Source organism: Silene latifolia, chromosome Y (assembly GCF_048544455.1).
Source record: "Silene latifolia isolate original U9 population chromosome Y, ASM4854445v1, whole genome shotgun sequence".
Lineage (NCBI taxonomy): Eukaryota > Viridiplantae > Streptophyta > Magnoliopsida > Caryophyllales > Caryophyllaceae > Silene > Silene latifolia.
In genome coordinates, this window is record NC_133538.1 from 369,821,534 (window position 1) to 369,841,117 (window position 19,584).

The 19,584-nt window shown below is 42.8% G+C and overlaps 1 non-coding gene across 1 annotated transcript; it reads left to right on the forward strand.

Moving 5' to 3' along the window:
• Positions 1-18,900: 18,900 nt before the first annotated feature.
• LOC141636737 (small nucleolar RNA R71) lies at positions 18,901-19,007 on the forward strand. The gene has a single exon (XR_012541325.1). It is a non-coding gene; the product is annotated as a small nucleolar RNA R71 (small nucleolar RNA).
• The last annotated feature ends 577 nt before the right edge of the window (positions 19,008-19,584 follow it).

The window sequence follows — 19,584 nt, forward strand, 5'->3', positions numbered from 1 at the left end:
CATCGAAGGGCACGATGATCTGAAAAGACAGTCACTTTGGATCCAAGTAAGTAGGAACGAAATTTGTCCAAAGCATAGACAATGGCAAGAAGCTCTTTCTCGGTGGTATCATAGTTCACTTGGGAAGAATCAAGAGTCTTGCTTATATACTAGATATCATGTAGAGCTCTCCCTACCCGTTGGCCAAGAACCGCTCCAACGGCGTAGTTACTAGCATCACACATAATCTCGAACGGTAGTTCCCAATTTGGAGGTCGAATGATCGGTACCGAGATTAGTGCTTCCTTGATTCTATTAAAGGCTTCAACACACTCATTAGTGAAATGGAATTGGGCATCTTTAAGTAAGAGTTGAGTGAGGGGTTTCGTGATTTTTGAGAAATCTTTTATGAAACGGCGATAGAAACCCGCGTGACCGAGAAAAATTCGCACCCCTTTAACATTCACGGGAGGTGGGAGTTTCTCTATCACCTCAACCTTAGCTTTATCGACCTCGATGCCCTTTTCCGAGATTAAATAACCCAAAACAATTCCTTCATTGACCATGAAGTGACACTTTTCCCAATTTAAATCAAGACTAACATCTTCACATTTTTGCAATACAAGAGAAAGATTATGCAAACATGAGTCAAAGTCTTTTCCATAAACGCAAAAATCATCCATAAAAACTTCCATTATGGTTTCTAGGTAGTCGGAGAAGACACTCATCATGCATCTTTGAAAAGTGGCGGGGGCATTACACAAGCCAAAAGGCATCTTCCTATATGCAAAAATACCATAAGGGCATGTGAAGGTGGTCTTGTATTGGTTATCCGGGTGTATAGGGATTCGAAAGAATCCCGAATACCAGTCAAGGTAGCAAAATAACTTATTGGAGGCTAGCCCCTCAAGCATTTGGTCAATGAATGGTAGGGGAAATGATCCTTCCTTGTTGCGGAATTCAATTTTCGATAGTCAATAGACATACGCCAACCGGTGATCTTCCTTGTGGGTATTAGCTCATTCTTTTCATTTGTCACTACCGTGGTACCTCCTTTCTTAGGTACTACTTAAATGGGGCTAACCCATAAAGCATCCGATATGGGATATATGATTCCCGCATCAAGTAATTTCATAACCTCTCCTTTAACAACTTCTTGCATGTGTGGGTTTAATCTCCTTTGAGATTAGATGGTAGTTCTATGGTCCTCTTCTAAATGAATTCTATGCATGCAAAAGTTGGGACTTATCCCCTTGAGGTCATATAGACTATAACCTATAGCCTTTTCATGTTGTTTCAACACATCAAGCAATTTTCCCAATTGGTTTTCATCAAGTTTGTCATTAACAATCACGGGTTTTGTCTTAGATTCATCAAGATAAGCATATTTCAAATTTGGGGGAAGGAGTTTTAAAGTTGGGACTTGTACCTCACTTTCCTCCATTTAAGGTTCATTGAGAACTTTCTCCATTTCCATTAGACACTCCATTCTCATGGCATGTTCAACTTGTTCTTCAAGCTCATCAATCTCGTCATACTCAAATTCCGTGACAAATTCTTCTTGCTCTTCGGCTTGTAGGATGTCTTCTATGATTGCTTGCTCTTGTTCCATAGGTTGATATGCTTCCACAAGGATGTTATGTACTAATTCGGATTGCTCATGAGTAAGTTCTTTGTTAGCTAGAGCGGCCTCAAGAAGATGTACCTCTAACTCCCAATGCATATTTTTGGCTTCACTTGCTTCCAAGGCTTCCAATGCTTGCATAGGGTCTTTGAAGGAAGGTATACTCAAGTGGTCCTCAACAAAACAATCTATAATATCCATCTTGCAAAATATCAAACAACTCGAAAATATTAGAACAAACCTTGAGGAGTTTTACTTCCCCAAGGCAAAGATAGACACAACTAATAACAATCAAAGAAAATCAAATCAAGTTAACACCGTCCCCGGCAACGGCGCCATTTTTGGTCGGTCCGCTTTGAGCTTAGATTTTGGTTACTTATCGTTAGGAGCACCTAGACAAAAACAATATTTATAAATTCACAAATAACTCTACTATTAGTAAAGAGGCAAGTAAAGGTCGGATCCCAAGGGACGGGTATTGATGTAGGATTTTCGATTGCAAGTAGTGGTGCATAGGGGTGTCACAATTTGGGTTGAGATGAGAAGATCACTAAACTAAATAACAATAAAAGTAAACAAGCAAGATGACTAAAATGAGATGTAAACAATTGATTAAAAGCACTAGGGTGTCATGGGGTCATAGGGGATTCATGGGAATTGATCATACAAACATGTTCTCAAATTATAAGCAAGCAATTATTGTTGTGATAGGATCGAGTTGGTTTATATCTTACAATCCTAGGAATGTTTGGGTCCCGGAGCCGAATCGATTAGATTGTACAACACCTACAAGTCGACTTATTCCTCCCCACTCAACTATATGCATGGTCTAATGAGACTCGAGTTAGTTTATGTCTTACAAGTCTAATTGAAAAGGTAGGTGATGGGTAAAAAATGCAAGGATTCATAGGCTCGCATTTCATCAAACATAGCATGTGCATAAGTTGAGATCACAACAAGCAAGCAAATAAATTATGAAAACATATTAAATTAAGCATGAATCATCCCCCATTTTGGTTTCCCCTAATTACCCATTAACCCTAGTTAACGAAAGTACTCACTCATTATCAAGTTTAACATGTTAACAAGGTTGTCAATCATATTAACAAAGCAAAACATGATGAATAAATGAAGATGATTAACAATAATTAAAAGGGGATTAAGAGAGTTATACCTAATAATGATTCCAAAATAATAATGGAAAGAATAATAGAAGTACTTGATGATTGATAAAAGGTTATCAATCTCCCAATAAACCCAAATAATCTGCAATTACCCAAAATAAAAGATGAACAAAAGAGAAATTAAGGAAATGAGATTTGTATTAATATTTGATTAGAAGTTGATTACAAGATTAAAGAGAGATTAGAATAATATAAATTACACTAAATATTGATAAGAAGAATATGATAATCTAATTAGACTAATGGGGTATTTATAGTGGGGATTAGGTGCACAAATTAGGGTTACTAAGGGCTTAAATGACGATTAAGTCCTTGAGGAATCGCTCCTCTCAAGAAAAGATGCGGGTCTCCTTTTAGCTAGTCTTCCAAAAATATGCGCATCTCAAATGAAGAAAGAAGAGGACGTGCCCCTCTAGAGTAGAATCCGAGCGTCCATGGGTCGGGACGGGCAGATTGGAGAGCTGTTAGACGAGCGGCTGTGTAACATTTTGTTTTATGGGCCTAAGTTCATGAGTTCTTATACTAGATAATCTGTTCTGGTACCCACGGTGATACTTGGGGGTTTGATAGATGAGCGAACTTCGGGACGAAGTTCATTTTAAGGGGGGAAGACTGTAATAGTCCGTATTTTATATCGCTAATTGAGTCGAGTTAACCGTTTAGTCGTATTGATATCGTAAGATCGAGTTATTCGTAACTTGTTGAGACGGGTTTAACTGAATGAAGTCACGTTAGCTAGCCCAGTTACCAACCACGCTGACCCATGTCACTTACCCTTTTACCCAGGCACGTTTACCCATGACCCATTTACCATCTAACGTAAATTTTAACCTAATTTTACCCTAGCTCTACAAAACCCTACTCCCTCACCTGCCTCCTTCATTTCATCAGCTTCAATCTCAACCTTCACGCAAATCGAGAGAGAGAGAAAGAGAGAGTGAGTGTGGGTGTTGACGACGCAGCAAGGAAGAGCATAGCGTGGTTGTCGACGCTTTGTGGCGGCCTGAGTGGTGGTTTACGTGGCAGTTTAGGTAAGCAGTCACTCTTTCTTTTTCGTTTTTGTGGTTTGTCGGGTTGTAGTTGTTGTCATCGTGTGTCACAGGGAGGTGGTAATGGTTATTGGTGTCGGGGAAATGGTTTTGGGTGGTTTGAGTCGCCCCTATTGGTGGCGGTTAGGGGGGTTGTAGGCGGCTGAAATGGCGGCAGGAGGCATTGTCGACAAAGACAATCAGACGGATTTAAGCAGGGGATTTCAGGCGGGTTTAGATGGTTAGGATTGGGGTGGCACCACCGTGGACTCGGGGGAGGTCGGAACGGTGGTGCCACAGTGTCTGTGTGCATGGTTTGACGGCGAGCAGAATGGTGGTGGTAGGATAGGGTGCTGTTGACAACGGTGGTGGCATAGGGGTTGTGTAGGGGCTGCTGTGGTGGCAACCACGGACGGTGGAGTGAACCAGGGGGGGTTTTGTGGCCTTGGTTCGACTCACCGGCGGGAGTCGAACCCAGTGTGAGTGGTGCTAGGGACCCAGGTTAGACCCGGTGTCTGACCTGGCGGCTGTCACGGTGGAAAGGTGGCGCGTAGGAGTTGGGGTTTGGGTTAGAAGTCGTGAGTTGGGGCGTGTTGTTTAGTCGGTTTGATTCGTTTTCTTTATTGTTTAAGTATCGTAGTTAGTTAGCTAATTTAATTCCCGAGTTATTTAAAATAATTAGAGTCGGGTTTCTTAAAATGGAAAAGCTGTTATATCGGGAAAGTTTCCATTTAAGGAAACTTTCCATTTTAAGAAGTTTCTATTTTTAGTAACTTTCTGTTTTGGGAACGGGAATAGTTTAAGTAATTGCTTATCATTTATTTATCTTTCAGAGGGCGAATTTGTTGTGGAATATTACTGAGCATCGACTATTTGACTACAGTACTGAGGTAGGGGAATACACTGATTAAGTTCTTACAATTATAAAGAGTTGGCATGTTCGGTGATTATATGACATATCTGTTTATCTTGTTTATCTCGTTAAGCATCATTGTTTCATACGTCTCATATATTTCATATGCATCGGAGTTGGAGTTGGAGGAGATGAGTTTATTGTGATTAAGGCCCAGGCGGGTTCTGCAGGACTTGCCCTGGTGACCTCAGCTACGAGCTGGTATATCAACGACGGTCGATTGATATAGTCTGCCGGGGATCGGTATGGTGGGCGTTCCGGGGGATGTGTGTGATGGAGATGGACTTGGAGGAACATATCATTGCATTCTTTATATATATCGTATTACCTACTCAACCTCGCGGTTGACCCTGTGTATTCGTGTATGCCTGTGATGATCCATTTATTGGGGAGCAGATTGACAGGTTGTTGAGACATTGGGAGCTGGCAGGGGAGAGAGCATGGATAGAGTCGTTACTGAGAGCCTTGAACCTTACTACTTATGATAGAGTCATTGATTCTGTTATAGTACCCTCGGGAGAGTCTGTGTCTTGTGATAGAATCTATACTAGCATACCCATTCAGATTGGGGAGGTTGTCTTTCACTGTGACCTTATGGAGTTTCCATTGGGTGGTTTCGAGGTGATTCTAGGGATGGATTGGTTGGGAAAGTACAAAGCTTTCATTGACTGTTTCCAAAAGAAAATATCTTTGAGAGGACCTAAGGGAGTCAGAGTAACCTACAAGGGATACAGGGTCAAACCCAAAGTCAAATTTATCTCGGTAAACACCCTCAAATCGAGTCTGAGGAAGGGAGACCAGTTGATCTTGTGTCGGATGTGGGATAGAGAGTCCGAGACCCCTAGGATTTCGACATACCTATGGTGAGAGACTTTGAGGGGGTATTTCCGGAAGAGATTCCTGGGCTACCACCTAAGCGCGACGTTGACTTTTCCATTGATCTAAAGCCGGGAGCTGGACCTATTTCTAAACCACCATACCGTATGGGACCGAAAGAGATGGAGGAATTGAAGAAGCAATTGGATGAATTGGCTGAGAAGGGTTATATTCGACCCAGTGTTTCACCTTGGGGAGCACCTGTCCTTTTTGTCAAGAAAAAGGATGGAAGTTTGAGGCTGTGTGTTGATTACCGAGAGTTGAATAATGTGACTATCAAGAACCGATATCCATTGCCAAGGATTGATGATTTGTTTGACCAATTGAGTGGGGCTGGAGTGTTCTCGAAGATTGATCCGAGGTCGGGTTATCATCAACTGAGGATAAAGAACGAAGATATTCCTAAGACTGCATTCAGAACTAGATATGGACTCTATGAGTTCGTGGTCATGCCCTTCGGATTGACCAATGCGCCAGCTGTGTTTATGGATCTAATGAATCGGGTGTTCAGTCCTTATCTGGACAAGTTTGTGGTTGTATTCATTGATGATATATTGGTTTACTCCAAGAATGAGGAAGAGCACGAGGAACATCTGAGGATAGTGTTGAGGACTTTGGCAGAGAATCAGTTGTATGCCAAATTGAGTAAGTGCGAGTTCTGGTTGAAGAAAGTTGCCTTTCTGGGGCATGTGATTTCCAAAGAGGGGGTGTCAGTGGATCCTAGCAAGATCGAGGCTGTGACTAAATGGCAGAGCCCAAAGAATGTGGGCAAAATTCGAAGCTTCTTGGGACTAGCCGGATATTACAGGAGGTTTGTCAAAGACTTCTCGAAGATAGCAAAACCTTTGACATCGCTAATGAGGAAGGAGAACAGGTTTGTTTGGGACGAGAGTTGTGAGAAGGCTTTCTTGACACTTAAAGAGCGCCTAACCACAGCTCCTATCCTTGCTTTGCCAGACGGGAATGATAACTTCGAAGTGTATACTGATGCTTCCAAGATAGGGTTAGGGTGTGTGTTGATGCAGAACGGGAAGGTAATCGCGTACGCTTCTCGACAGTTGAAGACCTATGAGGATAATTACCCTACCCATGATCTAGAGTTGGGAGCCGTGGTGTTTGCTCTTAAGTTGTGGCGGCATTATCTCTATGGAGCGACTTTCAAGGTATTTTCTGATCACAAGAGCACAAGTATATCTATACTCGAAGGAGCCGAACATGAGACAGAGGAGATGGATCGAGTTGATTGGTGACTATGACATGGACCTACTCTATCATGAAGGGAAGGCGAATGTCGTAGCTGATGCTTTAAGTCGGAAGTCTATCCACGCCTTGATCAGTGCCAGATCCAGGGTGAGGATGCTTGGTGAGCTAAGGAAGATGGGGATTTACATGATCCGACGAGGTGAGACCATTGGAGATATGACAGTTGAGCCGGAATTGTACGAGGAGATTCGAGAGCTACAGAAAGAGGATGCTAGGATTCGAAATGGCGCAATGCGGTAGAGCGAGCAGTGTAGAACCTTACTCTAAATTCGTATTCATTCGGATGGGAGCTTGAGGTTTGGACAGAGGTGGTGTGTGCCGGCTAACGAGGAACCAAGAAGAAAATTCTTACTGAGGCACATGCTACTCCTTATTCTGTATATCCTGGAGGGGATAAGTTATACAAGGATCTCAAGAAGACGTTCGGTGGCCTAATATGAAGAAGGAAGTCGCGAGTTCGTGTCTCGATGTTTGACATGCCGAGGGTGAAGGGTGAGCACAAGAGACCACAGGGGAAAGTTCAGCTGCTAGATGTGCCAGAGTGGAAGTGGGAGAGTATATCCATGGACTTCATCGTCGGGTTGCCTCGGTCTCAAAGAGGTAACAACATGATTTGGGTGATGGTCGACAGGTTGACCAAGTCAGCTCACTTTATTCCCATGAAAGATACTTGGAGTAAGGCTGAGATGGCTAAGGCTTATGTTCAGTATGTGGTAAAGTTGCATGGTGTGCCTAAAGATATCGTCTCCGACAGAGATTCCAGGTTTCTATCCAAGTTCTGGCAGGAACTGCAGTAATTGATGGGTACTCAACTGAAGATGAGCACCGCTTTCCATCCTGCTACTGACGGTCAGACAGAGAGGACTATTCAGACCCTCGAGGACTTGCTGAGAGCTTGTGTTCTAGAGTTTGGCGGATCTTAGGAAGACAGACTGGGGTTGATCGAGTTTTCTTACAACAACAGTTATCACGCTAGCATTGGGATGGCTCCATTTGAGGCACTTTATGGTAGGAAATGCAGGAGTCCTGTGTGTTGGGATGATCGATCCGACGCCGTTTTGGGGCCGAGATGATTCGGAGATGGTTGAACAGTGCAGATTATCGTGCAAAGATGAGAGCTTCCCAGGACAGACAGAAGAGCTATGCTGACACAGGGAGAAGTGACATTTCTTTCGAGGTGGGAGAGAAGATACTACTCAAAGTGTCGCCGATGAAGGGAGTTATGAGGTTCGGAAAGCGAGGAAAGCTGAGTCAGAAATTCATCGGACCTTATGAGATTTTGGACAGAGTTGGAGAGGTGGCATACCGTTTAGCTTTGCCACCAGCGTTAGCCAGAGTTCACAATGTTTTTCATGTTTCCCAGTTGCGGAGGTACTTGAGCGATCCATCACATGTGTTGAGTCCTGAGGTGATCGAGGTGGATGAGCAGTTATCCTATCTGGAGACACCTAAGGAGATTTTGGACAGGAAAGTGAGGAAGACCAGGAATGGAGAGACAACTTTGGTGAAAGTCTTATTGACTAGCCACAATGTTGAGCAAGCTACATTGGAGACTGAGGCTTCCATGAGGGAAAGCTATCCACACCTGTTTGCATGAGGTAAGTTCCGGGACGTAACTTTCTTTTTAGGAAGGTAGAATGTAACATTTTGTTTTATGGGCCTAAGTTCATGAGTTCTTATACTAGATAATCTGTTCTGGTACCCACGGTGATACTTGGGGGTTTGATAGATGAGCGAACTTCGGGACGAAGTTCATTTTAAGGGGGGAAGACTGTAATACTCCGTATTTTATATCGCTAATTGAGTCGAGTTAACCGTTTAGTCGTATTGATATCGTAAGATCGAGTTATTCGTAACTTGTTGAGACGGGTTTAACTGAATGAAGTCACGTTAGCTAGCCCAGTTACCAACCACGCTGACCCATGTCACTTACCCTTTTACCCAGGCACGTTTACCCATGACCCATTTACCATCTAACGTAAATTTTAACCTAATTTTACCCTAGCTCTACAAAACCCTACTCCCTCACCCGCCTCCCTCATTTCATCAGCTTCAATCTCAACCTTCACGCAAATCGAGAGAGAGAGAGTGAGTGTGGGTGTTGACGGCGCAACAAGGAAGAGCATAGGGTGGTTGTCGACGCTTTGTGGCGGCCTGAGTGGTGGTTAGGGGGGTTGTAGGCGGTGGAAATGGCGGCAGGAGGCATTGTCAACAGAGACAATCAGACGGGTTTAAGCAGGGGTTTTCAGGCGGGTTTAGATGGTTAGGATTGGGGTGGCACCACCGTGGAGTCGGGGGAGGTCGAAATAGCGGTGCCACGGTGTCTGTGTGCATGGTTTGACGGCGAGCAGAATGGTGGTGGTAGGATAGGGTGCTGTTGACAACGGTGGTGGCTGAGGGGTTGTGTAGGGGCTGCTGTGGTGGCAACCACAGACGGTGGAGTGAACCAGGGGGGTTTTTGTGGCCTTGGTTCGACTCACCGGCGGAGTCGAACCCGGTGTGGGTGGTGGTAGGGACCCGTGTCGACCTGTCCGACCCCGCACCGTCACGGTGGAAAGGTGGCGCGTGGGAGTTGGGGTTTGGGTTAGAAGTCGTGAGTTGGGGCGTGTTGTTTAGTCGGTTTGATTCGTTTTCTTTATTGTTTAAGTATCGTAGTCAGTTAGCTCATTTAATTCCCGAGTTATTTAAAATAATTAGAGTCAGGTTTTGAGTCGGGTTTGTTAAAATGGAAAAGCTGTTATATCGGAAAAGTTTCCATTTAAGGAAACTTTCCATTTTAAGAAGTTTCTATTTTTAGTAACTTTCTGTTTTGGGAACGGGAAAAGTTTAAGTAATTGTTTATCATTTATTTATCTTTCAGAGGGCGAATTTGTTGTGGAATATTACTGAGCATCGACTATTTGACTGCAGTACTGAGGTAGGGGAATACACTGATTAAGTTCTTACAATTATAAAGAGTTGGCATGTTCGGTGATTATATGACATATCTGTTTATCTTGTTTATCTCGTTAAGCATCATTGTTTCATACGTCTCATACATTTCATATGCATCGGAGTTGGAATTGGAGGAGATGAGTTTATTGTGATTAAGGCCTAGGCGGGTTCTGCAGGACTTGCTCTGGTGACCTCAGCTACGAGCTGGTATATCGACGACGGTCGATTGATATAGTCTGCCGGGGATCGGTATGGCTGGGCGTTCCGGGGATGTGTGTGATGGAGATGGACTTGGAAGAACATATCATTGCATTCTTTATATATATCGTATTACCTACTCAACCTCGCGGTTGACCCTGTGTATTCGTGTATGCCCGTGATGATCCATTTATTGGGAGCGAGATTGACAGTTGTTGAGACATTGGGAGCCGGCGGGGAGAGAGTATAGATCACCCGACTTAGAGCTAGCTCACTTTTATTTCTCATTTAGTTATCGACTTTACTTCCGTTTAAGACATGTTCCATTTCAGTTGTAAACATTTATAAACTTTTAATTTAAAGTACTATTTATCTTTCCCTTTGTTATCTACTGCCTCGGGTTTCCGAGATGGTAACACCCTTCTTTATCTGAGGAGTCCTAGTTCAGACCCTTAAATAAATGGGGGTGTTACAGGCTGGGTGGCTTGGACGAGCGTCCTGGGAAGCTGTTGGACGGGCGTCCCGATGGTATGGACGAGCGTCCTGGGACTCAGCTTCCTTTTCTTATTTTCTTCTTTTCTTCTTCCAACAATCCTCCGGGATTTTGTCGGGGATGCAAGGATCTTTTTCATCATTGCCCATCTACTACATTATGTACAAAGGCCTTCTAGTCTTGTCTTCTCTTTGATGCTTGGTCATTAGATTCGATCAGTTTAGCTCTATTTTGCCATGAAAATGCAAGGTTTGCACTCCTCTCCTACCAAGGAAACAAAACCTCAAAGAATATGCAAAACAAAGGACTAAAGATAGTAAATGACCCAAATATGCACTAAAAAGCATAGGAACAAGGCTAATTTGGGGACTAAATATGCTCATATATTGATCACATCAGCCTTTAAGTGTAAGAATTAGGATAGTCTTCATGCCTAATTTCGGCATAGATCAAGTCATAGATGGACTCTTCATCATCAGCGGGCAGCACAGGTGGAATGACCTCTTTCTCCCATGACATAGGCACGGTGGCAGGAATGTGATGCCTCCTGTAATGTGTCAGCAGATGATGATCAACATGGGTTGCAACTCATAGATAAGGGCCCTTTTGTTTAGCATTGATACGGTCATTTCTGTATCAAAAATAAATACCTAAATATACTAACGGAAGCTAGTGATAAGTAGGGTCGATCTCCATAGGGAGGCAAGATATCTATCCGTAGTCCTTCTATCTAAGTCACAAATGGGGGGTTTTAGTTTTGTTTTGTAAACTACTAAAGGTTTAAAGGCAAGAGAAATAAAGTAAGAGTAGTAAAGCGAGAAAATGTAATAAAAGTGATCAAATAAGAGAGAGTATGTCAGGATTTCGGTTCACCAAGGTAGTCTATCGACTCAGTTGCAAATATCCTAGACAATTTACTGTGAGAAGGGCATGGGAAAGGTACTTCCGGTCCGCTATCCACCCTAGAATTCCACTAACTTAACTTCCTTTCTCATTAGGGTAGTCTACTGTTCATAGCAGGCCATGGATCCCCTAGTCCCAACATAAAGAAATTAGCTACTCATGTTCTTGGAATTGACAATAATAACAATAGACGTGATGATTCTAATAAAAGACATAATTAAAGAATAACGATAAAGCATAAATTAAACAAGAGTAATAATAAAGGAACAAGAAATTAATGTAAAACAAAGTATTGAGATTAAAAGAAGAAGAAGAATGATTACAATATTAAAGAATCCGGCGTACAGATCAATCCACAAAGCAAAGTATGAGATTAAGCAGTAAAGAGTGTTTAAGGATATAAAGAGAGATAAAGAGTTGTAAAAAGTTGTAAAGTAGAAGTAGCAGTGTTTATTAACCTAATTACGACTTCCTTATATAGGGAAGTGAAAAACTAACAAAGTAAACCTATCACGGGCTTAATTAAACCTGTGTATCATAGCTATCCCCTCGACCGAGTACTTTCAGACTACTCGTTCAAGGTCTTCTTCAGCAAATGTTCTCGATCGAGCACTTTGGGCTCTCGATCGAGTAACTCCAATAAAGCACAATTCGATCGAGCTCTTAGAACTACTCGATCGATCTCCTCTTCCTGCCAAACCACTCGATCGACTCATAATTCCACTCGATCGAGTGGAAATCCAATGCATCAGTCTCAAACTTGTCATGACAGCTTCATTTGACCTCCCTTCACGCTCTCCGAGGTACGACTCTTGCTCCAAAATCTCCGTATCCTTACAATTCATGCTAAATGGGACGAATAAGGGTCGATTCCGCTACTTTCAGGTCCATTTCTGCAATTAAGACAGAACAAAACAAAGTAGCCAATTCGGGGTATTTTGCAATATAAAGCGATACAAAAAGGCGACCTTGCAAGACTAACAAAATCGGACTCTCACGGGTCACTCTTCTCTCATGAAGTAAAGGGTGAATATAAATGTGTAAGAGAGAAAGAGAAAACAGTCACTCACCTAACTGCGACCTACATAACATGCATGCAACAAAAATGATAGACGATTCAAGTACTATACACACATTCCAACCAACAATGTCCGTCACAGCCGAGGGCTTACAAATAGTATGGGAAAGTGAGGTTACAGGTAAGAAAGGGCAAAACAGATTATGGAAATATGGAGGTAAAGCGTCAAGCTAGCACCTAAACAGGACCATATAAAACCATCTGAATTTCAGCTGATTAGAAAATAAAGCACAAGTGCCCTTCATTGGCACACAATTCACTACCCAAAATACTATCTCCTCAAAAAGATATAAATAGGAATGGAGGAGTAAGACCGTCACAAACTTCCCTTTTTTTTTTAACACGGTCTCATTTCTATTGCCAAAACAACTAACTCTTTTTTCCTTTTCTATTCTTTTTCTTCTTCTGTTTTCACGTGATTTTCACCTCTTTGTTTTCAATTCTTTTTTTTCTTTTTTTCACGTCTCTTTTTTTTCCTTTTCTTCATTCTTTCTTTTTTCTACCAACTCAAAACAGATGAAAACGAACCAAATTCCCAGCAATGATAAATATACCACAAAAGTCACACTAAACTAGCTTGACATGCAGGCTAAATTTTGGGTGTAGCTAATAGGTCAAAAAGGCTATATTTGGCTTAAGTGGAGCTAAATGGGTGAAAATGAAAGAAAGGGAAATTTGCAAGCACCTCGCTGCATGTGACACCGACCAGAAACTCGAATGTATGCAATTGACAAGAAATCGAATTCCATAAATGTGCAAAAGTGATAAACATGTTATGCAAGGAGTACTACTCTCAATTCCTACATGAACCGGTCATGAATGTCACCAGTTATATGGCTCTAAAACTCCGAAATTGTAAAGTAGGTTGCTAATTTATCAGGTCAAGTCTACACAGTCAGCTATATTTTTGACATTAACTCGTAGATATGCGCAAGACAAAACTATTAACTGTCAATTAGATGCAAGGCTCTAGTAAAGATGACAAGTTAAAGTGCAATTTCATCATGGAAATCTACCGTTCCGACTCAACCTATATGCAAAATGAAACGTGAATATTTTTTGATTTTTTGAAATTTTCTAATTTTTTTTTGAATTTTTTATGAATTTATTGAAATAAATAAATAAAAACAATGCAAGCGGAAAAAGTAAACGTGAATGCAAAACCAATGCAAAAATGCAGACTCAAAGGATACAATACCCTCCCCAAACCAAAACGGACAACGCCCTCGTTGTCCTCCAGCATACACCAGCAGATATACAATGGGAGATGGGTAAATACAACCAAAAAAATGCATGAAAAACAATAAATAAATAAGGAGACGAAAATAAAGAAAAGAGCAAAAAGTACTTACAAAATGACGAACTTCCCCAAACCAGCCAGAAAAATGGGGAAGTGAGTAGCCCAGTAGCTACTCGTCAGCAGTCTCCTCCTCCTCCTCTATCACCGTGTAGTCGGGATCACGCTCCTGCTCCCTCCTCCTCCTCCTCCTCAGCGGTGTCTGCCTCGCTGGCTGGCTGTGGGTACCCCTCTACCGGTTACCGGTAGAAATACAGGTGCGGCCAGCCCTCAGGAATAGGACGTTCTCTCCTCATGTGATGCTCGTATAAAGGGAACAAAGAAAGTGTAATGTCCCGCTCCAAACGAGCCTGCCTGGTAAGAAGCTCAAGAAGTAAACCATCACGGTGTCCTTGGTCAATGACCTCGGACACCTCAAAAGGTGGTGGTGGAACAAAATTAGCCGGGTAGACCGGTTGTGTAGTGTCAGGAGTGGGAATAGGGATCGGTGTAGGAGTGGTCGTGGAAGTCTGGCCACCCGTAGACGGTGTGGATCCCTCTCCGGTCTCAGGTCTCTTCCACTTCTTAGCAGCGGAAGTAGTGGTAGGTGGAGCAAGTCGAAGGTGGTAAAAGGGCAAGGTGGAGGTATCCTACCCCTAACAGTCGGTAAAGAGACAAGACGGGGTAGGGTGGTGCAAGGTAAGGGCTCGGACAAGGAACCAGAAATCTTCCAAGTCCGCTGGTCAGAAGCAAGCCAAAACATAGACAGCATAGTAGAAATGTCGAGGTACCTATCCCTGTCACCATGTGCTAAGTCACAAGGGAAGTCGGGGAAGATAGAACGGTTAAGAAAGGTGGCTATGCCAACACAGACAATGGTGCTCGCCGTCTACTGCCCCACAGTATGAAAATACTGAGCAGTCAAATAGGCAATGTTAAGCACAAAGGGGCCCTCACTATCAATGTTCAGATAGCCCCCAAGAATAGATAACTCAATGTTGTAACATTGTTGGGCTCTTTACGGCTAAAGATCGTCCCACCAATGAGACGCAAAAAGCAACGGGCCGGGGGAAGGTTGACATGAGCGAGTCTGCGCTCCTCAAAACGAGTTTGTGCCAAGGTTCGCCAAAGGATACGTAGGACCTTCCTAGGAGGGTCTGAGTCACCATGGGAGGACAGACCTAACCTACTACCAAACTCAGGTAGGGTCCAGGTCGTAGTCCGGTTAAACAACCCGAAGGAAACACAAGAACTACCCTGGTCAGTGACGTAGGCAGCTGTAGGAAAAGTGAAGGAGCTGAAAAACTCGAGGGTCAGCTCCTTATAGGTCGGGGCACTCATAGTAATCAGTCCAGACATCCCCGTCCTGTTCAATATCTCAACTACATGCTCATAAATTGCTAACTTCTCAAGCGATTTTTGACATAAAAATTTGGTCGAAAAAAAGTCACAGCTCTCTAAAGCATAAAAACGAGTACGATGCATAGCATTAACGAAACGTACCTCGGGGTAGTCAGGGTGCGGGTCAAGAGAGTCATCGGCACGGAACATAACACGACCAGCAGCGGGTGTGCCTTGTCCTCAACCCTGTCAACGCCCTCCAGTGCCTGATGAAGAAGCCCGTCCAGTAGCGGGGCGAGGTACTAGGGCATCCTGGAGGCAGCTGTGACAGCTGGTGATGACGCAGCAGGGGTAATCACCGTAGCAGAGAAGGTACCAGCAGTAACAAAAGTAGCAGCAACTGTACTAGTAGAGGCAGAGTTGACAGTGGCAGCGGGAACAGAGCAAACGGCAGTGAAAACAGTAGTACTAACAGAAACAGTAGTAGGGGCAGCAGTACTAACAGTCAAAGTAACGGTGGTAACAGCAGGGACCACCGTCTCAGTTAAGGATGGGGCAATAGTCGAACTAATCGAAGGGGAATTGCTACTGTCCATCCTAATCCAGCAAGTAATGGGGTAAATTCGTCAATTAAACAGAGAAACTTACTACCCTAATTAAACTCGGATTTTCGAAAAAATTTCGAAAAATAAACCCTAATCCTTCAAATATGTCGAAACAAGCAATTCAATAACAAAGGAATAAAGGGAATTACTTACTTGATGATTATCCCACATGAATAAGCAATAAATCGACAAAAATCCAGGGCAAATGACGGTTTTCGAACAAAAAACCCGAAATACCCTAATCACCCAAATTGGAAGCAACAAGGACGAATTTTAAGGGGAAAATAGGGGCAAATGTCGATTTAGGCACAAGTAAAATAGTGTGGGTGTTAGATGTGGTATTAGGAGAAGATTAAGGGAGAATTTGGGGAAATATCGTAGGTTAGTCGCATAAAGAAGAGACAAGGAAAGTTGAAATAAATTTAGAATGAAAATAGAAGTTAAAAGAATAACTCCCTGCGTGTAATAAACATTTTCACTCGATCAAGTGATTTTAAACCACTCGATCGAGGACTCTGGCATTTAATCTACTTGATCGAGCAGAAATCCATTCGATCGAGAACTCATCTATTTGGGCATTTCGATCGAGTGACTGAATCCACTCGATCAAGTTCTATTGCTGGGCAATCCTCTCGATCGAGTACATAAAGTACTCAATCGAGCTGTTTTCTCGTGGAACACATCCCCTTGCGACGTAACGTCCCCAAACCTGCATAAAAACACTCAAAAACATTTCCCGACAATACCAAATCACCAAAACATGCAGTCTATAGTCGATTTTCGCTAAAATAACTGAACTATTGTCTAACAGTCTAAAACCGCAATTAAAAAGTCTTAACGGAAATTTAAAATTATAAGTTATTACAAGGGGGCATTCCCCGCTTATCTTCCAAAACACTTTAATAGCCCACATGAGGGCTTCTGACTGGAGGAAGTCCCTTCAGCATCTCGGACCATCCTCTTTGAACGTCACGAATTTGAATTTGAACTGGCGGAAGGACAATAGTTGGCATCCACGTATGCCCGAACTTTCTTCTTCCTCTTGATATTCCCATCGACATTGGTATCTCCATCACTTTGATTGACTTTAACTGCACTTTGACCGTTATCATCTCCAGCATCCACTCTATCTGTACCTACAGTAAGAAAAACAGAAGAATGATCCTCATTTTCGCTCTCAGTTTGAGGCGGAGGAGTTACAACAGCAGAACAGTATTCAATTTTCTCAGCTAGAGTGTCTGTACTCGAGTCAACAGAGGATAGGGCATTACAAGGTTGAGCTTGCATGGGAGCCCTACGAGATTTGGACTGATGAAATATCAGCTCCTCATCTCCTACCTGAAATGTAAGTGTCTTTCCCTCGACGTCGATCAATGCACGAGTAGTGAATAAAAATGGTCGCCCTAAAATTATAGGGGTGTGAGTGTCCTTGGGTATGTCAAGAACCACAAACTCTACGGGAATAAAGAATCTCCCGATCTTGACAGGTATGTCCTCTATAAATCCTAGTGGCCGTGATATACTACGGTCGGCCATCTGAACGGTCATATTAGTATAATTAAATTTGGTCAAACCAAGTCTCTTACCAAGAGACAAAGGTAAGATGCTCACGCTAGCACCTAGATTTCATAACGCGTTATCAATCAAATGGGTTCCTATATGACAAGGAATTGAAATGCTACCCGGGTCTGTTTGTTTGGGTGGAAAATTATTCTGAACTAAGGCAGTCCCGACTTCAGTCAAAGCTACCATCTCATGGTCATTTATATGCCTCTTACACGATAAAATTTCTTTCATGAATTTCATATAAGAGGGTACCTGGGTGAGCAATTCGGCGAATGGAACGTTCACGTGAGGGCTTTTCAGAGGCTCAGCAAATTTCCCGAACTGTTGGTTAGCCTTGTTGTTCTGCAATCGCCTTGAAAAGGGCACAGTGATAGGAATTTCAAGCCTTTTATTCCTTTCTTCCAATGTCTCAACGGGTTCAAAGTCATTCTTACTCGATCGATCTCTTTTACCTCTCGATCGAGGTCTTTCAGCAGGTTTTTCACTCGATCAAGCATTCTCAGCCTCTCGATCGAGTTCTTCAATATCAGCTTTGTTCGATCGAGATAAAATATCACTCGATCGAACACTTTTCTCAGGCATTTCACTCGATGGAGACATTACATCCTCTCGATCAAAACCTTGAATATCCACTTTACTCGATCGACCCTCAGAACCACTCGATCGAGTAATATCATCAGCATTTCTAATCGATCGACCACCAGAAATTAGTCGATCGAGTATTTTCTTCGGATTGAGCATATTTTCAGCAATTGATGCCTAATCATTATCAGTAATATCACTCCTCGGGCCTAATATGTCCTCTACAGTTGAAAATTTTGGTCCTTCGTAAGAACGACCACTACGCATGTTAATCAAACTTATCATCTTATGTGGATTATTCTCAGATTGAGACGGTAAATGACCCGATTTTCTTGTGGACTGGCTAGCGGCGAGTTGGGCAACCTGGGTCTCGAGTGAGTTAATTAATGCTTCTTTTTGTTGGTCACTCATTTGCATCTGCTTAGTCAATGATTGAATCATCGACTTCAACTCAGCTAGCTCACTAACTCCACTTGAGGAAGCTCCTTGATATGGCGGTGGAAAAGATGGAGGCTTTTGAAATCCTTTTTTAGCCTTATGAGGAGGAACATAAGCTTGTTGCTGCTGCGGAGGAGTAGGATTATGCACATTTTGACTGGTCGACCTCAAATTGGGATGGACTGCACTTTGATTATTGTAATAGGAACCTCCTCCTTGCCTATATTGCCGAAAGGCAAGGACTTGCTCCTTCTCTGTTAGACAGTCAACAACAGTGTGACCGTCATTTCTCCCATATCTCTCATAATTAACGGTCTCTTGTCTAGTCAACAAGTGAACTGTTTGTTGATCACCAGCAGCTTGCAATTCTAACTTATCAAAACGGGCATTCATGGCTTCCAACTGAGCCACAACTGCATTATCAATCGAATGAACTGTCCGAATGCCATCTCTCGGGTTCCCTTACACAGCACAATGGGTCGCCATCTCCTCAATAATACCCCATCCCTTATAATCATCATTATTCTTTTAAAATCGCCCATTAGATGAGGCGTCAAGTACAGCACGATGGTCATCATTCAACCCATTGTAGAACTGGTTGCACAAAAACCACTGATCGAAACCATGGTGAGGAAGAGACCGCACCAACTTCTTGAAATAACACCAAGCCTCATAAAAATTCTCATCAAGTGCCAGCTTGAAACTTGTAATTTTTCCTCTCAGTTTATTGGTACGTTATGGAAGAAAGTACCTTTTATAAAAGGCAAGAGCAAGAGTGTCCTAGTTAGTGATACCGGCTGGAGTACGATCGAGATCAGTGAGCCACTCCCTGGCTCCGTCGGTCAGTGAAAAAGGAAACAAGACTACCTTTATTTTATCCTGGATCACTCCCTTAGTGGCGGGAATGGTAGAGCAGTAGTCAGTAAAAACCTCCATATGTTTACGCGGATCTTCACCCGCCACACCCCGAAACAAGTTCCTTTCGACCAAATTAATGTAGGACGATCTAATGTCAAATGTATTATCATCCTCTGTCGCAAGCTTGAAACCTTTAGGGATCGAGGCAGCTGTGAGCTCTGAGTGACTCGCAATATTAGGCATCTTTACTGGCTTAATAGCAGAAACAGAGTTGTCTTCTTCACAAGACGGATCTTCTGCAAAAAATAAAGTGTTGTAGCTCGGATTCAAAAGTACTTAAGTCTTCCTTTTGAATCTTCCTTTGCAGACGGAGTCAATGCCGAAATGATCTCTCTGGCTCAGGATCAGCAGGAACTAATTATGACCTGTTTGACCTGGGCATACA